This window comes from Mobula hypostoma, chromosome 11 (assembly GCF_963921235.1).
Source record: "Mobula hypostoma chromosome 11, sMobHyp1.1, whole genome shotgun sequence".
Lineage (NCBI taxonomy): Eukaryota > Metazoa > Chordata > Chondrichthyes > Myliobatiformes > Myliobatidae > Mobula > Mobula hypostoma.
The window spans coordinates 13,392,688-13,405,085 of record NC_086107.1 but is presented as its reverse complement, the minus strand read 5'-3'; the positions used below and the strand labels follow the sequence as shown (position 1 = coordinate 13,405,085).

The 12,398-nt window shown below is 44.0% G+C and overlaps 1 protein-coding gene across 3 annotated transcripts in view; it reads left to right on the top strand.

Moving 5' to 3' along the window:
- Positions 1 to 4,429: 4,429 nt before the first annotated feature.
- LOC134353593 (src substrate protein p85-like) overlaps positions 4,430 to 12,398 on the top strand; it is a 92,770-nt gene continuing 84,801 nt past the window's right edge. For all 3 annotated transcript variants that reach the window (XM_063061690.1, XM_063061689.1, XM_063061688.1), the window contains exon 1: positions 4,430 to 4,566. The gene's annotated coding sequence lies outside the window, so the exon portion shown is untranslated. The remainder of the gene's footprint in view (positions 4,567 to 12,398) is intronic.

The following is a 12,398-nucleotide window of genomic DNA, read 5'->3' as shown; positions in this document are numbered from 1 at the left end:
AGCCTGGTATGGAAACACTAATGCCCTTAAATGGAAAATCCTACTAAAGTAGTGGATATGGCCCAGTCCATCACAGGTAAAGTCCTCCCCATCATTGAGCACATCTACATGGAGCATTGTCACAGGAAAGCAGCATCCATCATCAGGGACCCCCACCACCCAGGGGGTGCTCTCTTCTCACTGCCTCCACCAGGGAGAAGGTACTGGAACCTCAGGATCCGAACCGTCAGGTTCAGGAACAGTTATTACCCCATCAATCATCAAGCTCTTGAACCAGAGGGGGTAACTTCACTGAGCTTCACCTGCCCCATCACTGAACTGTTTCCACAACCTATGGACACTTTCAAGGACTCTTCATTTCATGTTCTCGGTATTTATGCATATTTAGTTATTATTATTATTATCATTTCTTTTTTTTTCTTTTGAATTTGCACAGTTTGTTGTATTTTGCACACTGTTTGTCTGCCCTGTGGGTGGGGTCTTTCATTGATTCTATCATGGTTATTGGATCAATCGAGAATGCCCACAAGAAAATGAATTTATGGGTTGTTATGGTGACATATATGTATTTTGATAATAAACTTACTTTGAAGTTTGCACTTCGAACACAGTTCACTCTGTGTGAAAAAGTTGTCTCTATTAAATCTCTCCTCCCACAAAATGATGTGGTCTAATTCTTGACTCCCCAAACCTGGGAAAAATACTTTAAACAGATTCCTTGCAGGGGACTCCAGTGGGCCATGCATCTTTAGCTGTTCCACCACATAAAATCTCAACTGGATCACACATCTTCTGTTTCTCATTTGCCAGGACTTGAGTGGAGCATTCAGTAGTCCAGATGCTGTGTGCGGTCTAAATTTTATGGCTTCATCAAGCAGCACATCCAGCATTGTATCTCAACACCTTCTTCTCATTCATCCACTCGCTAAGATCCTGGAGGATAGCAGGGTCATCAAACCAACAAGGAGATGTAACAGGAACTTACATTACAGGACCTCCACCACCCAGGACATGCCCACTTCTCATTCCTACCATCAGGAAGGAGGCACAGAAGCCTGAAGGCACACACTCAATTATTCAGGCATATCTTCTTCCACTCTTCCATCCGATTTCTGAACGGACATTGAAACCATGAACACTACTTCACTACTTACTTTATTTCCAATTTTTTTGCACTACATATCTAATCTAACTATTTAATATATATATACTTACTGTAATTCACAGTTTTTTTCCTCTATTATTATGTATTGCATTGTACTGCTACTGCAAAGTTAGCAAATTTCACGACGTATACCGGTGATATTAAACCTGATTCTGTACTTTAACAACAGCATTTTCCTTTGCATGCTCACTCCCACACAGCCGGGCAGATCCTGGCAAGTTCTACAGTGAAAGAAAACATACTGGCAATGCATGGGGGACTTAACTCATACTTAATTCATTAAATGGCATTAGACAATACTGTATTATAAACAATAAATACACCCTTTCCCACTTTATCAGATCATCATTGTTATCATTATGTGCTGCATCATATGATGTAGGCAATCATGGTCTCATGACCATGATTGTTCTTGGCAATATTTTCTACATAAGTGGTTTGACAGGGACAATGCACCAATAATGAAGGCCTTGATAGCTGAGGAGGACACAGCACTGACACTGATTACACATGAGGCGAGATGTCCCTCTGCAGTATCAACACGTGCAGAGTAGCTGGACCAGATGGCATACCTGGGTCGGTCCTCAGGGACTGTGCTGACCAGTTGGCAGAGGTTTATAATGAGATCTATAACCCCTCTCCATCCCTGCGTGCTTCAAAACATCAACCATCGTACTAATCCCAAAGGAATCAGTGGTAACCACAGATTGGTTGCACTCACCCCCACGGCCACCATGTGCCTGGAGATACTGGTTATATCCCACATTAAGAACACCATGCCTGCTACTCTGAATCTGCACCAGTTTGCTTGTAAGGCAACGAGATCAGCCAAGGACGCCATCTCCTTTGCTCTCCACATCGTACTGGAACACTTGGAATATAAGGACACCTACGCCAGAATGCTTTTTTGTTGACTACGGTTTTGCCTTCAGTACCATACTCACCAACAAGTTGACTGTTAAACCATACAATCTGGGACTCAATACATCAATTTGCAATTGGATTCTGGACTTTCTTACCAAACCAGCAGTCAGTCTGGGCAAGTGCACACTACCTCCCCGACTCTGAACACCGGTGCACCGCAGGGATGTGTACGGAGCCCATTCCTTAACAATCTTTTCACACAAGACTGTGCCCCACCTATGCCGCCAACTCCATCACCAGATTTGCAGATGGCACCAAAGTGATTGGATTAATTACAAAAACAGCATCTGTCCAGAGCGGAGGTGCAGAAGCTGGCTGAATGGTGCAATAACCGTAACCTTTCATTCAACACCAGAAACACCAGCCAAATTATTACTATCTTTAAAAAGGTACGAACAAGCTTTATAATGGTGAATAAATGCTGAAGCAGTGGAAAGGGTCTCCAGTTTTAAGCTCTAGGGTGAGAACATCACAGAGGAGCTCCCTTGCACTGCAAACATTTCTTCGATAGTGGGGATGGCGCAGTACAATCTTAGCAGTTTAAAGAGAGCAAATCTGTCCCAAAGCTGCTGGTAAACCTTTATCGATATGTAATTGAGAGCATACTAACCTACTGCATAACAGTGTGGTACACTAGCTGCAACAAGATTGACCAAAAGCACTTCAGGACTGTACAACTATCAGACATGAAAACCATCTACAATTGGTGCTGCCTACGGTGTGCTCGCAAAATCACGATGGACTCATCCCACTCCAGTAATCACCTGTTCAATCTCCTACCATCCTGCAAGAGATACAGGAACATCTCTGCATGGAGTCCAGACTTTCCCCAGGGCTGCCATGCAACTGATCAATGTCCCCCACCCACCACCAAAGCCCATAGGAACCATGGACAATCTCTAAGTAAAGTACACGGGTATGTGCAATATTTGGGTTAGAATGGGGCAGCTACCTTTCTTGGAGTTCAAAGCTCTTTGCTTTTAAAGTTCAGTTTCAATTCTTGATGCTAATTTAAGTTTAAACATTGTAGTTTATAACGTGGGCACGTGCAACACTTGAATGGAGCAGCCACTGTATCTTTTAATTTTAGAGGTGCTTGCTTTTAATTCATTTGTAATTTAGATGTCACTCTAACTCAAAAGTTACTTTAAATGTAGTAATTGTGTTTTTAGTAACTGAATTGTCAGTATGCTTAATGGAGTAGCACTGCAATCTCGTTGTCCTCAGCGATTGCAATAAAGCTCTAACTAACTAACTAGCTCTTGGCTGGGATCAAGATGGAGTTTCTAGAAAAAGAGAGATCCAACCAAGACCTCAACGGTGGGACTGGTGGAAGATGATACACATCACAACAGCAGTGAAGGTGGAGGGAAGCTGCAGCAGTGAAGGCTCCCTGGTAGTCTTGCACTTCACGCCTCTGGACCCTGACCCTGATCTGTCAAGGACCATGTGGTGGCTGCCCGTGCATCAGCCTCCCCATCTTTAACCAAGTCGGACACAGGCATTCTCCACTAAGGGAATCCAACCTATCGGAATATGCCGATCCCAGATTGAACTCTACAGCCACCTGAGAACCCACCAATGGACACCCCCTTAGGAGAACATCATACTCAACTTGAGTGATCACACCACTGTCACAATCAATGTCATCATTATGTGCCATGTCATATGCCCAAGAGTGATCTAAGTAGAAACACCAGGACCTTTGACATTTTGAGCCACAATTTCACTTTCATACTAACAAGGCACTCTTTATTTGCAGAACTAAGACTTAGTATACCTACAGAAAGATTTCTGAATTGGAATTGGTGATCATGACCATGATTGTCCTTGGCGATTTTGGCATTCTTTGCCTTCTTTTGGGCAGTGTCTTTACAAGAGAGGTGACCCCAGCCTTTTTTCAATGCTCTTCAGAGACTGTCTGCCTTGTGTCAGTGATTGCATATACTGTACCAGGACTTGCGATATGCACCAGTTGCTCACAAAACCATCCACCACCTGCTCCCATGGGGGTTTGGGGCTAAGTAGTTGCTACACTTTTGCCCAAGGGTGACCTGCAGGCTAGTGGAAAAACTAGGATCTTTGACATTTTGAGCCAGAATTTCACTTTCGTACTGAAAAGGCACTCTTTATTTGCAGAAATAATTGTTCTATATATATACAGAAAGGTTTCTGAATTGGAATTGGCGTTCGTTCCCAGGGAAATGAGAAGTATTTGAAAAACGCGAGGCAAGGAGGAGAGTAGAAAAGAGAACTGCCCACTCTCCTCTGGAAGCCCGTGGGATATTAGAAAGAGAGGTTGGGATGGGAACAGCTGATTGGAACACGTGATCGGTGCAGGAAGTGTGTGAAGCAGAGACGGAAACTACGACCAGAGGATCCAGTGAAAAGAGAGAGCGAGGGGGGCATTGGGAAGAGGGAGGGCGAGAGAAAGAGAGGGCAAACCAGAGAGGAGCCAGCGGAACTCGGACTGCAAGGTAAGTGATTGCAGGCCTTCGGTTTACAGAAAGGTCAGGAGCAGGGCTGATGCACCTTTTGTCCTGTGTGCACAGCATGTAGTGTCAGTGAATACCTTGAGACAGGATGGGAAGTTGCTCTGTCTGTTGTGGGTCATTTTTTTTTAGCTGGCGGTGGGGAGTGAGGTATGTGATCCAGATCCCGATTGAACCATTATTGCATCAAATGCCTCTGCAGGGAGGGGAATGTCTCAAGTAAGCAGCGCTTTGACACGGCTGAGCTGCGATTCCTGCCCCATGCGCCGTGTCTGAGTGGCGATGGCTGCGGCCACTACAGCCTCTCCTCCTCCTCCTCCACGGGCAGGACTCCCCCACCCTCCCCCCTCTCTCTCTCTCTCTCTCTCTCTCCGGGAGCGGATTGTGAAGCTGTTGGTGCCCAGGATGGGATTGCGAGGCAGACGGGGTGGGGCTGTCGCTGGAGCAGAGCGCACGTCCAGGGCAGCGCTTCACGCTGGGAAAGGGGCGCTTTGAACTCGCACCTCTCTTCGGGGCACTCACGGCGACTTCTTAAAATATGGTCAGCCCTGCTGGGGACGCAGAAGGCCGCTTAAACACAGAGCCCAACACGGTCCGCCAGGCACCGCGGATCCTGGCGGTTTTGTTTTCCAGTTCACTTTAGATTTACTTTACTGACGGATAATTGCGTTTTACAGGATTGCGAAAGGTGTTCATTTGTTTTTGACTGAATGTTCTTCCCCCTCCGGAGACAGATGGATACTTTGTGGCCTTTAGGAGAGAGAAGTTTATTTATAGAGCGCCTTTCATTCAGTGTTCAATAACTAATGAAGTCTGGTCTGAGGAAACGAGACAGATTGTTAGCGTACAGTCATTTCACGCAAGGAACAGGGAGCGAGCTAATAAGTGGATAACCTGAATGTCAAGGTTTTAACGTACATTTATTATCTAGGTATTTGGATGTCACCATATACTACCCTGAGATTCGTTTTCTTGTTGGGATTCAGTAAAACGAAGAAATACAATAGAATCGATGTAAAACTCCACACAAAGACTGACAAACAACCAATGTGCAAAAAGACAAACTGTACTAATAAATTTAAAAAACAGAGAACATGTGCTGTAGAGTCCTTGAAAGTAGATTGTGGAATCAGTTCAGTGTTGAGGTGAGTAAACTTATCCACGTTGGTTCAGGAGCCTGATGGTTGAAGGGTAATAACTGTTTCTGAACCTGGTGGTGTAGGACCTGTGGCTCCTGTACCTCCTTCCTTGTCGCAGAAGAGAGCATAGCTTGGATGGTGGGAGTTTCTTGATGTTAAAAAGAGATTGCTGTGGCTGTGATGGATGCGACTCCTCCACCATTCAGACTAGTTCCTTGGAATCTTTTCAGTGCATTTGGGAAAGTGGGTTGGGCAAGGGAGAGATGCTTTGACTTAAGATATCATCTGGGCAATAGTACCTCTAATTCTTCCTAAGCCCATCACCCGTACCCGGGCAGCTGGTCGGAGTCCTCTGTCCTGGACTGAAAGTTGATCTGCCTCTGGCTTCGGCTTTTACAAGACAACTTTATGCATCTTCCAGGTGAAGATCCTTCCCCTCCCAAGGATTCAGTGATTCAGGAACAGCTTCTTCCCCTCTGCCATCCCATTTCTAAATGGACATTGAATCCACAAACACTACCTCACTACTTTCTTATTTCTGTTTTTTTTTTGCGCTGCTTGTTTTAAATTAACTACATACTTGCTATAATTCAGTTTTTTCCTCTATTTATTTATCATGGATTTCATTGTTCTGCTGCCATAAAGTTAACAAATTTCACGACGTATGTGATATTAAACCAGATTCTGATGAGGTCTTTGGAGCCTCTGTTGGTGTTTCTATAGCTCTGGGCTTTTGTGGGATGGGTTTGCTAGTCCAATGCTCAAACCACCTCCTTTCACAAACAACCAGGCTTGAGACCATCCATAGGAGTGTTAATAGTATCCCAATGCAGGAAGAATACTTTGTTGTAATGTGGTTTTCAGAGTATTGAGTGCATCACTGTTACTGCAGAGATTAGATCATTCCCAATAATGAGTTATATGTCCTTTGAAATAAATAGCTGCATTTGGGAGCTTTAAGGAGAAAAACATTAGCTACAGCTTTTATTAGTAGGACGTTTTGGGCTACTTTCTGACCAGATGATTGAGAAACAAAGAAGAGTAACCAGGAAATAGAAAAGTACAATGCTGAATGTTAGATTTAAAACTTATTTTCTTGTGTTTGAAATGTAGGCTGCATTAATGAAAACTTGGCTAAAACTAGGATGTAGAATCAGGTTTAATATCACAGGCATATGTTGTCTATCTGTATAGTTATCTGTAGAAACTGTTTTGGGATGATCTCAAAATTTTGAGAGGGTTGCTGTCATGAAGCTACACCTGTAGCTGGGGAGTCCAGATCGAGGGTGCACACTTGGCCAGGAGCAGAATTAAGAAAAAGGAGCCTGCTCTGCCATTCCATCATGGCTGATTTTATTAGCCCTGTCAAGCCCAATCTCCTGTCTTCTCTCTGTAACTTTTGATGCCCTTGCTAATCAAGAACCTAACAACCTCAGCTTTAACTATGCCAAAGGACTTGGCCTCCACAGCTGTCTGTGGCAATAAATTCCACAGATTGACCACCCTCTGGCTAAAAAAAAAAATTCCTCCTCATCTCCATTCTAAAGGGTTGTCTTTGTATTCTGAGGCTCTGGTCTTAGACTCCCCCACTGTAGGAAAACATCTTCTCCCTGCCTGCTTGATCTAGGTTTCAATGAGATCCCACCTCATTCTTCTAAACTCCAGCAAGTACAGGCCTGGAGATGTCAAACACTGTATCAAACTTGGGATTAAAAACTGAACACTTTAAAAAAAAGTTAGAATTCTTTCCCTCAGGGATTATAGGGGGCTCAATGATTGACTATATTCAGTATTTGAATTCCTCAGTTGTATATTTTGTTCTGCTCAGTGTATTCATTTAGTTGATAAATAAAATCAGGTACTTTTGGTTATTTATAAAATCTTTAGGCAAATACCTCTGATTTTTTTCTATAATAAATTGCAACTAAATTATTATTAATAAGCAAAATTGTCCTTTATTTTTTATCAGTTTTATTCCCATCATCCCATCCATGTTACTCTCTGCTGTTTCTCTTGTGCCCACAGACAGGTGTAGCATAAGTTGTCGGATGCTACATCAGATCTGGAGTAACAATCATTTCGTTCTCCTTTACATTCATGTTCTGAAGATTGGCGATAAACAATCTTTAATCTTGAGACATGTGTTTAGTCAGGTGGTCTATGTACACTGCCTGTCTTAGCACAGATCAAAACTTTAAAAATACAGTTGACGTATTTTGCCATCAGAGCTTTGTCAGTGGGAATAAATAAAAGACAAGTTTTGCAGGTAGATCTGTGGTTCTTTCCCCTCCCCTGTTTATTAGGAGTTGAACATAAATAATTCTGCCTTTGAGTACATTCAGTTCTGAGGTTTCTGGGATTTTGGACACTCTGGGAATTGGACTTGCAGGTGAGTTGGATGCCCAGGATGAGCCAGGGTGTTGAACAGTTTTCAAGAGTTATGTTCCTGCTTCTGTTCCATGTTCACCAAACCACTCTGCAAGCAGTGAGGTCCTACTGAAGTCTGGTCACCATTTCAAGCGATTTGCCCACAGCAAATGCCACTAACAGTGAAGTAAATGAACAGCCACTCTCATTGATACTAGTCGATGTTAGCTAGGCATTGAACTGCTTTCGGTTTGTCGTAAGACGTTGCAAATATCTAAAAGGGAAACCCGTCCATCTTGAACTCTTCCACAATTTATGGATGGTGCAGACCTGAGTATTTCCAGCAGTCTTTTATTTCAGATTTTTAGTTGCTGTTATGTTCTGTATCTCTCAATTCCAGCATACAGTAGCTTTTTACTTCTCTTCTTGTTCCTTCCTCTATTGAGGGGTTCCCAACCTGGGGTCCATGGGCCCCTTGCATAATGGAGGGGGTCAGTGGTGTTTTTTTTTTAAAAAGTTGGGAAACACTGCTCTATTACAACCCCTACAGACTGTGATTGCCCTCTTTCAGACAGCACCAACAGCATGTGTGACAACCGGACAACCTTTTGCAGTCTTCACCTCTTTCCCCCCCCCCCCACCCCTCTGAAGCTTCACGCACATTTATTGTTCTCATTCTGGTTGAAAACGGGGAACGGACGAGATGGAATCCTCAGGAAAGTCAGAGGCATTTTGAGCATTCTTATTCCAGAGAAGTCTGGCAGGCTGTGGTTAATGGTGAAGCTATGGTCTATATCCACAAGCTCCTCAATTCCATTATGCTGCTGGCAATTAGGGCAGCGATGAAGCTCCTCCATCCCTGGTGGTGTTCAGGGCTTTCTTCATTGTATCAGTACCTTTTCACTTTTGTCAGTCATGCAGGTCTCAGGCGGATCCTGAGGAATACCGTCAATCAGATGTAAAGAGATTCTTCATTGCTGTTTCCGTAACAATTTTGTTTTGCCAGTTAGGGTCAATTGCCCTGAGCTGAACCCCCAAACCCGGAGGATCGGTGGACCACTCTTAGTCTGGCCTCTACCCTTTGACCTGTGTGGTGACTCTACCAAGAGCCAAACCATAAAACCCTGACTCCAGACAACATAGCTCTCCAGATCATTGAAGCCTCCAAGCCACGACAAGGTTGTGGTCTTCTTAGAGGCCTTAATGTGGATATAGACTCTAAATTGGTCCCAACAGTGGTTCATTTAGCTGATCAGTATACAGTATTCTTTCTGTCTCCATAGATGCTGCCTGATCTGCTAAGCATTTTTAGCACTCTCTGTATTTGATTCAGTTTTCCGGTATCCGTAATTTTAACCTTTCCAAGACTTTCTAAAGCCTGTAGCTCTTTGCCAATCTTGCACAGAGTCCAAGCCTTCTTGCAGTGAGCCTAAGTTCTGTGATTCAGTAAAGCTGCAGATGACACCCACACCGAAGAATTTGCCTGTTAGTATTTTCTGTGAGTTCTTCACTGTGGGAGGCAGCCACACACTTCAGTGCTGCCTTCCTGATCCAATGACTTGCCAGAATGACTAACTGCAAACTTATTCACCAAGGCCTGCCACTCCAGACCTGACTACTGCACGCCCTAAGAGAAGATGAGATTAGTTTTATTTGTCACGTGCATTGAAACGGACAGTGAAATGTGTTGTGAGCATTAAATCAATCAGAAGATTGTGCTGTGGGCAGCCCACAAGTGTTGCCATGCTTCTGGTGCCAACGCAGCGTGCCCACAGCTCAATAACCCTAACCCTTGTGTCTTTGGAATCCAGAGCACCCAGACAGTAGACAATAGGTGCAGGAGTAGGCCATTCGGCCCTTCGAGCCAGCACCGCCATTCACTGTGATCATGGCTGATCATCCACAATCAGTATCCAGTTCCTGCCTTATCCCCATAACCTTTGATTCCGCTATCTTTAAGAGCTCTAGCCATCTCTTTCTTGAAAGCATCCAGGGAGCCTCCACTGCCTTCTGGGGCAGAGCATTCCATATATCCACCACTCTCTGGGTGAAAAAGTTTTTCCTCAACTCCGTTCTAAATGACCTACCCCTTATTCTTAAACTGTGGCCTCAGGTTCTGGACTCACCCATCAGCGGGAACATGCTTTCTGCCTCCAGCATGTCCAATCCCTTAATAATCTTACATGTCTCAATCAGATCCCCTCTTGTCCTTCTAAATTTCAGTGTGTACAAGCCCAGTTGCTCCAATCGTTCAACATATGACCGTCCCGCCATCGGTGGAATTAACTTTGTGTACCTATGCTGCACTCCCTCAATAGCAAGAATGTCCTTCCTCAAATTTGGAGACCAAACCTGCACACAGCACTCCAGGTGTGGTCTCACCAGGGCCCTGTACAGCTGCAGAAGGACCTCTTTGCTCCTAAGCTCAATTTCCCTTGTTATGAAGGCCAGCACGCCATTAGCTTTCTGCTGTACCTGCATGCTTGCTTTCAGTGACTGATGTACAAGAACACCTAGATCTCGTTGTACTTCCCCTTTTCCTAACTTGACACCGTTTAGATAATAATCTGCCTTCCTTTTCTTACCACCAAAGTGGATAACCTCACAAAGCTTCTTTCCCTCTGCCATCCGGATATTGAACCCATACTCTACCTCACTCCTTTCTAAATTTTTTTTGCATTACTTTATTTAATTTAACTAATATACTCATTAATTCAGTGTTTTTCCCTTTATTATTATGTATTTCATTGTACTGCTGCTGCAAAAGTAACAAATTTCAGGAGATATGCCGGTGATATTGAACACAATTCTGATTCTGAACCCACCCCTACATGGTCATGGGGAGAGCGTACGAGCTTTTTCCAGACAGTGGTAAGAATTCAACTCCTATTGGCGCTGTAAAGCGATGTGTGAACCGTTATGCTACTGTGCTGATACTTACGTTTAAATAAAATGTCCGTAATTGTGGATATTGTGAGAATTCTTCACTGGCAAGGGTATTATTTTTGTGACACACACTCAGTGAAGGGAAGAAACAATATTTGAAATGTAATCTTCCAAGATATGCCTGGAACCTGGCCAGGAGTGCAACACCAGATCCGCTGATGGAAGGTGATTACCAAATTAATGACTATTACTGGGAAAAGTGAAATATCTCCTTCAAAATGAACGCCACTCCACAGGGGCGGTGATAAATTAAAATGGCAAATGGGCAATCTTGGATCGAAGCTGCTAATTTAAAAATGAGGATTTCTGCTCTGTTAACCATGGCTCAGTTGTCAGCTTTCTCATCACTGAGTCAAGCGATTGTGCGTTTAGCCGCTGTTCCAGAGGCCTGAGCACAAAGATAACGGCTGATGTTCCGGTGCCCAGAAATGTAAGGGAGCACTGTATTGTCAGTGATTCTGCTCTGATAATGAGGCAGGATTTTGTGCAGGGTGGGTGCAGTGGAGTGTGTGTCCTCTGCCTGAGGAATCTAGAACCAGTGGTAGCAGTTGCAGAATGAAGATGGAATGGGTTTATTATTGTCCTATGCACTGAGATACAGTGAAAACCTTGTCTTGCATACTGTTCATGCAGTTCAGATCATTGCACTGTGCATTGATGTAGAAAAAGGTAAAGCAGTAACAATTCATCCTGGTATGGAGACACCAATGCTCTTGAATGGAAAATCCTACCAAACGTGCTGGATATGGCCCAGTCCATCATGGGTAGTGAATTTGTGGAATTTAGTACCACAGGCTGCTGTGGAGGCCAGGTCATTGGGTGTATTTAAGGCAGAGATTGATGGGTTCTTGATTGGACATGGCATCAAAGTTATGGGGGAGGGAAGTCGCGGAGTGGGACTGAGGAGGGCGAGAAAGGATAAGCCATGATTGAATGGTGGAGCAGACTCAATAGGCCAAATGGCCTAATTCTGCACCTATGTCTTGTGGGTAAAGCCCCCTCCCCCCAACACCATTGAGCACATTTACACAAATCGCTGTCACAGAAAACAGTATCCATCATCAGGGAACCCAATTACCCGGGACATGCTGTTTTCTTGCTGCTGCCATCAGGAAGAAGGTACAGAAGCCTCAGGACCCATGCCACCAGGTTTTGGAAAAATTATTACCCCACAACCGTCGGGCTTTTGAACCAATGGGATAAATTTACTCAACTTCACATGCCCCATCAGTGAACTGTTCCCCCAACCTATAGACTCACTATCAAGGACTGTTCATCTCAGGTTCTCGATATTTATTGCTTATTTATTATCATCATTTATTTCTTTTTGTATTTTCAGTTTGTTGTCTTTTGCACACCTGTTGA